This window comes from Triticum urartu, chromosome 2A (genome assembly GCF_056163025.1).
Source record: "Triticum urartu cultivar PI428250 chromosome 2A, HENAU_Tu73, whole genome shotgun sequence".
Taxonomy (NCBI): domain Eukaryota; kingdom Viridiplantae; phylum Streptophyta; class Magnoliopsida; order Poales; family Poaceae; genus Triticum; species Triticum urartu.
Window position 1 is genome coordinate 107,933,768 of NC_141874.1, and position 12,660 is coordinate 107,946,427.

Consider the following 12,660-nt stretch of genomic DNA (forward strand, 5'->3'; position numbering starts at 1 on the left):
AAAATGCCTGGTTTAACATGGTGCACTCATCTAGCATGTTTAACAACTCTAAAATATGGTTTAGGGCAGAACAGTACCAAATCTAATATATGCTCATGCGGATTTTTTCTGGACTTGTTGCTTGTTGTTTCCGGCCTCATTTAAATTTGCCTAGATAGGTAGTTTTGTCACGCTTCACCTCTTGCCATGCTAACCAACATTTAATATTGTTGACTACATAACCGAGAGAGAACTAAATAAGTCATGTGGTGTTTCGTCAATATGCAACTCGTTGCATATTGAGCTCCACTTAATTTGTAGTGTTGTTTGTTGCACTTTGCCATGCCATGCTTCATTAAACCGATCATGCATCATACTTGGTTGTGCATCATGCCATGTTTATGTGATGGTTGTTTACCATGTTGTTTGCTTCTTTCCGATGTGCTTCTTCGGGTTAGTTCCGATAACGTCGCGTTTGTGAGGATTCATTCGACTACGTCCGCTTGTCTTCTTCATAGACTCGTTCTTCTTCCTTGCGGGATCTCAGGCAAGATGACCATACCCTCGAAATTACTTCTATCTTTGCTTGCTAGTTGCTCGCTCTATTGCTATGCCGCGATACCTACCACTTGCTATATCATGCCTCCCATATTGCCATGTCAAGCCTCTAACCCACCTTGTCCTAGCAAACCGTTGTTTGGCTATGTTACCGCTTTGCTCAGCCCCTCTTATAGCATTGTTAGTTGCAGGTGAAGATGGAGTCTGTTCCATGTTGAAACATGGTTATATGTTGGGATATCACAATATCTCTTATTTAATTAATGCATATATATACTTGGTAAAGGGTGGAAGGCTCGGCCTTATGCCTGATGTTTTGTTCCACTCTTGCCGCCCTAGTTTCCGTCATACCGGTATTATGTTCCTTGATTTTGCGTTCCTTACGCGGTTGGGTTATAATGGGAACCCCTTGATAGTTCGCCTTGAATAAAACTCCTCCAGCAAGTTACATTTGCACTAACAACCTATCGCTTTCCCTGGTTCTGCAGACTCGAGGGTCATCTTTATTTTAACCCCCCCGGGCCAGTGCTTCTCTAAGTGTTGGTCCGAAACAGAGCCACTTGCAGCGCCACCTTGGGGAAACTTGAGGGTTGGTTTTAGTTGTACGTAGTGTTCATCCGGTGTTGCCCTGAGAACGAGATATGTGCAGCTCCTATCGGGATGTCAGTGCATCGGGCAGTCTTGCTGGTCTTGTTTTACCATTGTTGAAATGTCTTGTAACTGGGATTCCGAGTCTGATCGGGTCTTCCTGGGAGAAGGAATATCCTTCGTTGACCGTGAGAGTTTGTGATGGGCTAAGTTGGGACACCCCTGCAGGGTTTTGAACTTTCGAAAGCCGTGCCGCGGTTATGGGCAGATTGGAATTTGTTAATGTTCGGTTGTAGAGAACTTGAAACTTAACTTAATTAAAATGCATCAACCGCGTGCGTAGCCGTGATGGTCTCTTTCCGGCGGAGTCCGGGAAGTGAACACAGTTTTGGAGTTATGTTTGAACGTAAGTAGTTTCAGGATCACTTCTTGATCACTTCTAGTTCACGACCGTGCTTTGCTTCTCTTCTCGCTCTTATTTGTGTAAGTTAGCCACCATATATGCTAGTGCTTGCTGCAGCTCCACCTCACTACCTTTTCCTACCCATAAGCTTAAATAGTCCTGATCGCGAGGGTGTGAGATTGCTGAGTCCCCGCGACTCACAGATTACTTCCAAAACCAGTTGCAGGTGCCAATGATACCGTGCAGGTGACGCAACCGAGCTCAAGGAGGAGCTCGAAGAAGATCGTGTTCGTTGTGTTGATTCGTTTTCCAGTTGATCAGTAGTGGGGCCTAGTCGGGGTGATCGGGGATCTTTTGCATTAGGGGTAGTCTTCTTTTATTTTGGTTCCGTAGTCGGACCTTGATTGTATTCTAGATGATGTAATGCTATATTTATGTATTGTGTGAAGTGGCGATTGTAAGCCAACTCTTTATCCCTCTCTTATTCAGTACATGGGATGTGTAAAGATTACCCCTCTTGCGACATGCCTACTATGCGGTTATGCCTCTAAGTCGTGCTCCGACACGTGGGAGATATAGCCGCATCGTGGGTGTTACAACAGGTGTCTCCGATGGTGTTTGTTGAGTTGGCATAGATCGCGATTAGGATTTGTCACTCTGATTGTCACAGAGGTATCTCTCGGCCCTCTCGGTAATGCACATCACTATACGCCTTGCAAGCAATGTGACTAGTGAGTTTGTTGCGGGATGTTGCATTACGAAACGAGTAAAGAGACTTGCTGGTACCGGGATTGAACGAGGTATGATGATACCGACGATCGAATCTCGGGCAAGTAACATACCGATGACAAAGGGAACAAACATATGTTGTTATGCGGATTGACCGATAACGATCTTCGTAGAATATGTAGGAACCAATATGAGCATCCTGGTTGCGCTATTGGTTATTGACCAGAGATGAGTCTCAGTCATGTCTACATAGTTCTCGAACCCGTAGGCTCTGCACGCTTAACGTTCGATGATGATATGTATTATGAGTTATGTGATTTGATGTACCGAAGATAGTTCGGAGTCTCGGATGTGATCGTGGACATGATGAGGAGTCTCGAAATGGTCGAGACATAAATATTGATATATTGGAAGGCAATGTTTGGACATAGGAAATGTTTCGGATAGATTCGGGCATTTTCCGGAGTACCGGGGGGTTACCGGAACCCCCCGGGGAGTTAATGGGCCTTAATGGGCCGTGGTGAGAGAGAGGAGGAGGCGGCCAAGTGGGAGGCGCGCGCCCCCCAAGCCCAATATGTATTCGGTGGGGGGCCGACCCCCTTTCTTTCTTTCCCTCTCCCTCTTCCTTCTTCCCCTACTCCAACTAGGGAAGGGGGGAAACCTACTACTACTAGGAGTAGGAATGCCCCCCTTGGGGCACGCCATAGGAGGCCGGCCCTCCCCTCCTCCACTCCTTTATATACGGGGGAGGATGGCACCCCATAGACACACAAGTTGATCTCTTAGCCGTGTGCGGTACCCCCCCTCCACAGATTTCCACTTTGGCCATATTGTCGTAGTGCTTAGGCAAAGCCCTGCGTCGGTAACTTCATCATCACCGTCAACACGCCGTCGTGCTGATGAAACTCTCCCTCAGCCTTAGCTGGATCTAGAGTTTGAGGGACATCACCGAGCTGAACGTGTGCAGATCGCGGAGGTGCCGTGCATTCGGTACTTGATCGGTTGGATCGCGAAGATGTTTGACTGCATCAACCGTGTTACTTAACGCTTCCGCTTTTGGTCTATGAGGGTACGTAGACACACTCTCCCCTCTTGTTGATATGCATCCCTAGATAGATCTTGCGTGATTGTAGGAATTTTTTTGAAATACTGCGTTCCCCAACAGTGGCATCCGAGACAGGTTTATGCGTAGATGTTATATGCATGAGTAGAACACAAAGGAGTTGTGCGCGTGGGTATATACATATTGCTTGCCGTCACTAGTTGTTTCTTGATTCGGCAAGCAATATGTATATACCCACGCCCACGACTCCTTTGTGTTCTACTCGTGCATATAACATCTACGCATAAACGTGGCTTTGATACCACAGTTGGGGAACGCAGTATTTCAAAAAATTTCCTATGATCTCGCAAGATCTATCTTGGAGATACATAGCAACGAGCGGGGAGAGTGTGTCCACGTACCCTCGTAGACCAAAAGCAGAATCATTAAGTAACGCGGTTGATGTAGTCGAACGTCTTCGCGATCCAACCGATCAAGTACCAAACGCACGGCACCTCCGTGATCTGCACACGTTCAACTCGGTGACGTCCCTCGAACTCTAGATCCAGCTGAGGCCGAGGGAGATTTTCGTCAGCGCGACGGCGTGGTGACGGTGATGATGAAGTTACCGACGCATGCCTTTGCCTAAGCACTACGGCAATATGACCGAGGTGGAAATCTGCGGAGGGGGCACCGCACATCGATAAGAGATCAACTTGTGTGTCTATGGGGTGCTCCCCTCCCCCGTATAGAAAGGAGTGGAGGAGGGGGCTGGCCGGTCTCCTATGGTGCGCCCCAAGGGGGGAATCCTACTCCTACTAGGAGTACGTTCCCCCCTTTCCTAGTCCAACTAGGAGGGGGAAGGAAGGGAAGAGGGAGAGAAAGGAAAGGGGGGCCACCCCCCCTCCCAATTAGGATTGGGATTGGGGGGGTGCCCCACCTCTTGACCGCCTCCTCCTTTCTTCCACTAAAGCCCATGTAGGCCCATTAAGCCCCCAGGGGGTTCCGATAACCCCTCGATACTCCGGAAAATGCCCGAACTAACCCGAAACCCTTTCTGGTGTCCAAACATAATCTTCCAATATATCAATCTTCATGTCTCGAACATTTCGAGACTCCTCGTCATGTCAGTGATCACATCCGGGGCTCCGAACAACCTTCGGTACATCAAATCACATAAAATCATAATACCAATCATCATCGAACGTTAAGCGTGCGGACCCTACGGGTTCGAGAATTATGTAGACATGACCGAGACTCATCTCCGGTCAATAACCAATAGCGGAACCTGGATGCTCATATTGGTTCCTACATATTCTACGAAGATCTTTATCGGCCAAACCGCACAACAACATACGTTGTTCCCTTTGTCATCGGTATGTTACTTGCCTGAGATTCGATCATCGATATCATCATACCTAGTTCAATCTTGTTACCGGCAAGTCTCTTGACTCGTTCCGTAATGCAACATTTCGTAACTAACTCATTAGTCACATTGCTTGCAAGGCTTATAATGATGTGCATTACCGAGAGGGCCCAGAGATACCTCTCCGATAATCAGAGTGACAAATCCTAATCTCAATCTATGCTAACTCAACAAACACCATCGGATACACCTGTAGAGCATCTTTATAATCACTCAGTTACGTTGTGATGTTTGATAGCACACAAAGTGTTCCTCCGGTATTCGGGAGTTACATAATCTCATAGTCATAGGAACATGTATAAGTTATGAAGAAAGCAATAGCAATAAACTAAATGATTATAGTGCTAAGCTAACAGATGGGTCATGTCAATCACATCATTCTCTAATGATGTGATTCCGTTAATCAAATGACAACTCATGTCTATGGTTAGGAAACATAACCATGATTGATTCAACGAGCTAGTCAAGTAGAGGCATACTAGTGACACTCTGTTTGTCTATGTATTCACACATGTACTAAGTTTCCGGTTAATACAATTCTAGCAGGAATAATAAACATTTATCATGATATAAGGAAATATAAATAAAAACTTTATTATTACCACTAGGGCATATTTCCTTCAGTATTATGTAGTCAAACTCATTCATAAGAACAAGAGTGGCCAACTTTTTAGCCTTGGGATTCTTTATAACGGGAAGCTCAAAAAACAATCTTTGCAAGGTAGGATGAGTACGGATAAATTTATTTTCAATATTTAGAACTAGTGCTGAAATAGCTTCTGCATAAGATTTAGTCCTGTTAAGTATAGGAACATCATCAAGACTTAAATTTCCAATGCAATTGAAAAATTCTTGGATACGTTCTTTTCCTATAACATTCCCTTGCCCTAAAACAAAATTTTTAGCATCCAGATTGCCAGATCATCCAATTTTAGGAGCTAGGCCATCATCTGTTTCTGCCATACTGGAATCACTCATGATAGCAAGCAAGAAGATAGATCCGACGAGAAACGGCGAACGAAAAAGAGGGCGAATAAAACGACAATTTTTTGTAAAGTGGGGGAGAGGAAAACGAGAGGCAAATGGAAAATAATGTAAATTGCGAGGAGATGAGATTTGTGATTAGGAACCTGGTAGATGTTGATGATGTCTCGCGGGCAACGACGCCAGAAATTCCTTTTGATGTCTGCTAGAACTACGTCGGTATTTCCCCAAAGAGGAAGCGATGATGCAGCACATCAATGGTAAGTATTTACCTCAGTGATGAGACCAAGGTTATCGAACCAGTAGGAGAACCACGCAACACTACGTGAACGGCACCTAAACACAAATAACAAATACTCGCAACCCGATGTATTAAAGGGGTTGTCAATCCCTTTCGGGCAACGACGCCATAAATTGGCAAAAGGATGTGAGAAAGTTGTAATAAATTGATAGATAGATCACGCGAGAACGCGAGATAAAATAAATAAGAATAAATTTCAGCATGGTATTTTTGTATTTTTGGTTTAATAGATCTGAAAATAAAAGGCAAATAAAATATATTCCAAAGGCAAATATAATAAAGAAGGGACCCGAGGGCCGTAAGTTTCACTAGTGGCTTCTCTCGAGAAAAATAGCAAACGGTGGGTAAACAAATTACTGTTGGCAATTGATAGAACTTCAAATAATCATGACGATATAAAGGAAACGATCATTATATAGGCATCATGTCCAAGATTAGTAGACCGACTCCTGTGTGCATCTACTACTATTACTCCACACATCGTCAACTATCCAACATGCATCTAGTGTATTAAGTTCATGGAGAAACGGAGTAATGCAATAAGAACGATGACATGATGTAGACAAGATCTATTTATGTAGAAATATACCCCATCTTGTTATCCTTAATGGCAACGATACATACGTGTCGGGTCCCCTCCTATCACTGGGATCAAGCACCGTAAGATCGAATCCATCACAAAGCACGTCTTCCCATTGCAAGATGAATAGATCAAGTTGGCCAAAAACCCAAATATCGGAGAAGAAATACGAGGCTATAAGCAATCATGCATATAAGAGATCAAAGAAGACTCATATAACTTTCATGGGTAAAAAGAGATAGATCTGATCATAAACTCAATGTTCATCGGATCCTAACAAACACACGCAAAAAGAGTTACATCATATGGATGTCCAAGAGACCATTGTATTGAGAATCAAGCGAGAGAGATGAAGCCATCTAGCTACTAACTACGGACCCGAAGGTCTACAAAGAACTACTCACGCATCATCAGAGAGGCACCAATGGACATGATGAACCCCTCCGAGATGGTGTCTAGATTACATCTGGTGTTTCTGGAACTTGCGGCAGCTGGAATTGATTTTCGTCGACTCCCCCTAGGGTTTCTGGAATATTGGTGTATTTATAGAGCAAAGAGGCGGTTCGGGAGGCCACCGAGGTGGGCATAACCCACCTGGGCGCGCCCTGGTGGGTTGTGACCCCCTTGGGGCACCCCCAGGTGCTTCTCTGGCCCATTGGGTGTCTTTTGGTCCATAAAAAATCCACAAAAAGTTCCGCTGCGTTTGGACTCCGTTTGGTATTTTGATTTCCTGCGATGTAAAAAACATGCAAAAACAGCAAATGGCACTTGACACTATGTCAATAGGTTAGTATCGAAAAATAATATAAAATGACTATAAAATGATTATAAAACATCCAAGAATGACAATATAACATCATGTAACAATCAAAAATTATAGATACATTGGAGCGTATCAGCACCGCATCGATCATGTTTGATCCAAAATCACCACAACATAGCATGTCTTATGTCATGGATCAAACCCGGCCAAAGGCATGCAACACAAACTCAAACACAATCATCATCAAAGAATTCATGACCACCTCAAAGGCCTCCATCATCACCATCTCCCCGATCACCTGCTTGTCCACCACCACCACCACCACCAACACGACCACCAACCCCATCACCTCCTTGTCCACCACTATCATCAACATGGCCACTACCACCATTTCAAAGAGAGATCTCCATTTGGTTCAAGATCTCCACACGAGTGAGCTCCCCAAAAAAATCTGCCATTGCATCCATCGTGGTTGGGTTCATGAACATGACAACACATTCCTTGGCTTTCTTATCTTTCACAAGCCTCTCCTCCTTAAGTGCAAGCCTACACTCCTTGCCTTCAACTTCCTCTCTTCGGTGGCCAACTTCGACCTCCATTTCTCGTCCTCCAACAACATGAGATCATTGCAAGGCTTTCTTGGTCTCAATCATGGCCACAAGCTCTTCCTTGTAGGTGCTGCCGAAGACTCCTATCTTTTTCCTCTCTTTACAATCTTATTACCATCCGACCTCTTGTTGGAATTTTCATCCTCCTCGTCATTAGGTTCAATGGAAATGCTAATCCTTGACCTCGTCGGTGTGGTCTCGCAATTCCTCCTAATCCACTTATCATTGTGCAAAGTTCTTTGCACCATTGGTGAAATTTGAAGGGCTTGCTACCGTTCTTCTTGTTGTGTTGCTTGAGTAGCTCTTGGATGATAGGCCCATACGCCGAGATTTGCACCCCACTTAATGATGCATGGTTAACTTGATCAATACAAACGGACCATCGGTTGCAATGCTCTTGGATGGTAACCCAATGGTGCCCAAGAGAGCCCTGGGTGCGGTTTGTGGGACTTCCATGATGGTGCTATAGTACTCTTCAATCCTACCCCAAAACTTATCTTTTGGTTGATCTGTGCCAACCAATGCATCAAGTGGCACGTTCATCGAAGCATGGCACAAAGCAATATGTTCATCTTGGCAAAAATTTTGTGCCCTTGACATTGATGGTGCCTTCCCGCTTGATTGTGTCTCTATGGGATCATCAACCTCTTCAGCCTCCTCTTCCTCCTCCACTTCAGGATCATAGTCCTTCCGATGCTCTTCTTGTTGATCAAACACCGAATCATAGTTTAGATCATGAAGCCAAGTATGTGTTACTCCTCCAAAGAAGAAAATAACCCGTCCGTGTTCATCTTCACATTACAACAACAACAACAACAACAACAAGAAGCTCATCACCCTACAACTGCAAACAATCACCAAACAATGCACCGGCTGAAATGAAGAGAATTTTTTGACATTGATGGCATTTCATAGACAACTTGGTGGTCACAAACCTTGGTGGCGGCGGTGGAGGTCAGGCATGCTGGATGGGCGGGCGGAGCGGTGGCCAGAGATGGGGTACAAGCCGCCGAGAGGGAATAAGGCACTTCTTCTTCCTCCTCTTCTCGGTGAGCGCTGTCGCGGTCACTCTCGACTTCCTCCCTGCTTGTCAACGGGTGGAGTACTGGGAGGGTGAACTTTTGTCGCTGGAGCCGCTGCAGCCTTGCCACCGACCTTACTGCCAGTCTTGGTAGCTGGTGTGGTGGCCCGAAGGAAGTTTTTTGGTGCCCAACCTCTTCCTTGGTGCGGGTGGTGTCGCATCGGCGGCGGTGGCCAGCTGTGTGGCGGAAGGATGTTGAGTGTGCATTGAGGCCGGAATCGGCAACATCGGTGGTGGCAGTGGCGAGAATGGTTGGTTGTGTGGTGGAAGGATCTTGATTCTCAGACGTATATACAATTTTTTTTATTGTTTTGCGCTATTATATTATCACTTTTATATAATTTTTATAACAATTTATATTATTTTTTAGACTAACCTATTAATTTAGTGTCCAGTGTCAATTCCTGTTTTCTGCATATTTTCGGTTTCGCAGGAAATCAATAACTATAGGAAGTTCCAAATACGATACCAAATTTTGATGATTTTTTCTCGACTACAAAGGACCCTAGAAGCTTCGGGGAAGGAGCACAGACGACCACTAGGGGGACCATACGGCCAGGTGGCGCGCCCTGGTCCTAGGGCGCGTGGGGCCCACAACAACCGCCTTAGCTCCGTTGCACCGCCATAAAATCCCTATAAATACAGAAACCATCGGTTATATTTTTAGAAGAATTTTAACGCCTCCACTAACTCCTGTTTCACACAAATCCAATTCGGAGGCCTGTTCCGTAGCTCTGCCGGAAGGGGAGTCCATTGTCGAAGAAGAAGAAGAAGAAGAAGAAGAAGAAGAAGAATTTTCAATCTAGAACAAATAAAAAAATCAAAAATTAAATTCCAACCTATGGAAGATAGAAGCATGGGGGTGGTGTTACCCTAAAGAAGCGATGCAAAAAATACAAATAAAATAAAAAATCTTCTATATCTAAATAGCTAGCCCCAACCAACCTATTTATCTGAACATGTCAGCATGACACCTCATCACACAACCTGCATGAGAAAAGGCCCACCCCTACTAACCTATTTCTTTCAACATGCATGCATGCATGCCACATCATCATGCAACATGTATGGGAAAAACTCACCTCAACATGAGAATTTTTATTTGATTATGTGTATATTTAATAAATATTTTACAACTATACAATAATCAAACACAATAACTAATATGTAGTTTTAGTTTTAGCTCTTATATTATTACTTCAAATACTCATGTTTCATGCAATGAATCTCATTGAAATATGTTGCAAAATATTTCCGCAATAACGCGTGGGGTATCATCTAGTTTAATAAAAGGAGGAAGACTTCTAGAAGTGGTGTTACCTAAAAAATAATAAAAAGAGAATAAGAGAATAAGTAGTTTATTTCTAAGGAAGAGAGAATTCTATAAGTAATTTTACCTGGCAGAAGAATGAAAAGACACAAAATAAAGACTAGCACATTTCTTTCTACGAAAGAATGCATTGTGGGAGTGGTTTAACCCTACAGAAACAACATAATTTTTAAAAACAAATTGATATATTATACAACTATGCCTAACATGAACAATCATGAATACATTTTATTTGTGAAAAATATCATATTTTTTGTAAAGTTTCACCGGAAGTATCTCAAATATAATATAAATTACATCAAAATTCCGAGACCATCAAGTGACCAGTACTGCCTTCAGAACGAGCTGCCAGCGCGCCGTAACCAGGTTGAAGGACTTGGTGGATGATGTAGGTGCCGCCACCAACCCCCCTTTAGTAGTAGAGATAATAGTAAAGATTTTACACAGGAGAAGAATGAACAGAGACAAAAAAAATTAAGGACTAACAAATTTCTTTCGATGGACATCAATAGTCCTACACCTACGTAACCATCCTGCGTTAACTTACTTAAACTACCCAATACCCCCCCCCCCCCCCCCCCCCCCTTGATTTTCGTAGGGTGGGGGCCTGGGCAGTTCTTCTTGCATTACTCTAACGTACAGCCTAAGCCTTTCTGAGCGTTGCGTCACTTCCAGTGAACCAACTAATTTATTCCATGAATATTCTCTGCTCCAAATTATGAAACCGCAGTTCATGTGTGGACCTTTTGGAAGCCCGCCTAACATGGGTCATCGTGAGGCTGGCGTCTGACGGCAACCAAGGGAAAGGAGTCGAGTGCCCAATAGCAAAATTGCTTAATCGTTTTTAGGGTTTGTTGTACTTTGTTATATCAGAGCTACCCACCGCGCAGCCGAATCTAGTAACCAAGAATTGTCACTTGGCGTACAAGAGAGGTTAGAATCTAAGCTAATTAAAGTTACTAAACTGAGTACTTTCAGCATGCATGCCCCCACAGTGCCATGCATCATGCACGCATGTACCTCTATAAATAGCATGCACGAGTCGAGCTCTCAACACCACCACAACACGACCTGCCCACTTACTCACTTAGTCACTTAGCAGTGCTCTACTACAGCTTACACTCGGTAACAGTTGCTCTGTCAACCATGCAAGGCCTCGCGCCATCTTCCAAGCTGTCTCTGACCGTCGTGGTCGTGGTGTTTCTTCTGGGCATGGCGGGCGCCGCCCACGGCCTGACGAGGGTCGTCGCCAACAGCCCCGACGAGCCGTGCATGAACATGACGCTCTACTACCACGACATCCTCTACAACGGCAACAACACGGCGAACGCGACGACGGCGGCGGCCACCAAGCCGACGGCGCTGGCCACGACTTACTGGAAGAACAGCACCTACTTCGGCGCGCTGATGGTGTTCAACGACCCCATGACGGTGGGGAGGGCGCTGCCCCTGGCCGGGGAGGAGCCGGCGGCGCGCGCTCAGGGGTTCTACTTCTACGATAAGCAGGAGTCGCTGACCTCCTGGTTCGGCTTCTCCATCGTCTTCAACTCGACCGCAAACAAGGGCACGCTCAACCTCGTCGGCGCCGACCTCATGGGCGACGCCACGCGGGATTTCTCCGTCGTCAGCGGCACCGGCGACTTCTTCATGGCGCGCGGCGTCGCAACCATCCGCACCGATGCCATCGAGGGCCTCTACTACTTCCGCCTGCAGATGGACATCAAGCTCTACGAGTGCTACGTCTGACTCTGACGATACAGCATGCATGCCCTGTGTGTGTGAACGAAAGCTCGTGTGTGAACGAGGGGCTGATGTTGTCTATGCTTTTCCATATTTTTTCTGGTGTGTGTGTGTGTGTGTGTGTGTGTGTGTGTGTGTGATGGGTTTTATGGTTGTGTATCATTGTCGCATACGCCCATAAGTATGCGAAATGCTCCGCACTCTTATTCATATCTTTACTGTTTAGCAAGACTGATTGGTTTGTAAGTGTTAGTTTAGGAGAGGTATCTCTTCTAGAGAATTTTTTACAGATTAAGTTTGTCCGTGTCACATATAGTCTCACCAAAAATCATCTCTCCACCATAACATATTAGTCAGGAAACATTTCAGATGACCCATTTGAAACGAGACACAATATTCACACGGTTGCAGTTACGCGACGGTGTGCAATATGGGTACAGTCGGATCCACCGATACATTTAAGGCAACACCTTGTTTTATGAGAGGGGGTCGGTTATGGTGTTCTCCTCTGGAAGGGCTAGTAGAAGAGGCGTGACTCAATAGAGGTG

The 12,660-nt window shown here is 45.0% G+C and overlaps 1 pseudogene; it reads left to right on the plus strand.

Annotated features, from left to right (window-relative positions):
- The first annotated feature begins 11,442 nt into the window (after positions 1-11,442).
- On the plus strand, positions 11,443-12,323 carry LOC125541172 (dirigent protein 5 pseudogene; annotated as a pseudogene).
- Positions 12,324-12,660: the final 337 nt, after the last annotated feature.